General features: G+C 44.9%; 1 protein-coding gene across 1 annotated transcript in view; it reads right to left on the minus strand.

Annotated features, from left to right (window-relative positions):
• EGR_11132 (hypothetical protein) overlaps positions 1-1,152 on the minus strand; it is a gene marked incomplete at both ends in the record, with an annotated part of 8,053 nt that overhangs the window by 5,837 nt on the left and 1,064 nt on the right. The window lies entirely within an intron of this gene.

Below are 1,152 nucleotides of genomic sequence, written 5' to 3' on the forward strand. Positions count from 1 at the left end.
CGACCTGCAGGAAGGTTGAATCCGTGGATCATATCCATGGCGCCTTATTTTTTATGTTACCCAGTGACCTATCTTGGTTCATTAAGCCGCTGCAAAGCATTGAGTAAATACCAGTCTTTCATGTAGGTTAAGTATCGTCAAATATACACCTTGACAGCTCCATGGTTCCTTTTTCTAGCTCATGGAAGTTTGGTACCATTCCACTTGTTGAAAGCTTTGTTGTGATTGCTTCTTCTGTTGCCTGTGACCACATATTTGGTTAATCTCAGTAGTTTCCCTCCTATGGAAACAAATGGGATAGCTGATAACTGGATTCAACTTCCCTTGACACTGCTACTGATGGTGCTCCCAAAATGACATCGAGAGACGCCATATGCCACTGCAGTGAGTAGGAGATTCTGTTGTTAGCATCGAAAGGGGCCGAAAGACTACAGGCGAGAACTGGATCGTCTCAAATGGTTTAGCTTTCTACCAATGCCCTTCTGTTTCATATTTGTTGCTAGAATTTTGTGAAATCCAGTAAAATATTCTGTGTTGTGCTTTGTGTAGGACCCCAGGTCAAAAGTTATCCCTGAGAGGAGATCACCTGGCGATGGTCAGGAGCCTCGACGTTACGTCACCACTGACGCGGTAGGGATTTGTTTTACATGATTATTTAGGTTTGTTGCTATTGGAGGTAGTGTAGTCAAGCCAAACCGAGTCAGAATATTTGATTTTATTCCGTAAGGCGTTTTTCGGCTACATTTGCCCACGTCTTTTGTCGACGCTGAAGTATTGCCGGGTAGACGTCTACGCAACAAAAGTTGTCTTTTACGATTGCGAATTACGGGGGCATCTGACTTGCTACTCAGTTCTTGTTGTGTTGTGCTGTGTTTGGTGCTCCGATGGAAAGGCGACACGCCAGTTGATATACTTAGGCACAATCAGTAGGTAGCGATGCAAAGATTGGGCGTTCCACGAACTGGAATAACGGTGATGGTGGGGGCGTGGCCTCCATGCCTGAGATCGGTGCTGACAGGGATACACACGCGATCGTCGTTGAGACCATTCAAATGTCTCATAACCGAACAGTTGAACAACTAAGCATCAGTGCCTACTATTGCTTAGTCTATTGTGTTTGGGGTCTTTTGTGGGTTCGCATTTCACATTTTT

The sequence above is a fragment of the Echinococcus granulosus genome, assembly GCF_000524195.1.
Source record: "Echinococcus granulosus chromosome Unknown EG_S00402, whole genome shotgun sequence".
Lineage (NCBI taxonomy): Eukaryota > Metazoa > Platyhelminthes > Cestoda > Cyclophyllidea > Taeniidae > Echinococcus > Echinococcus granulosus.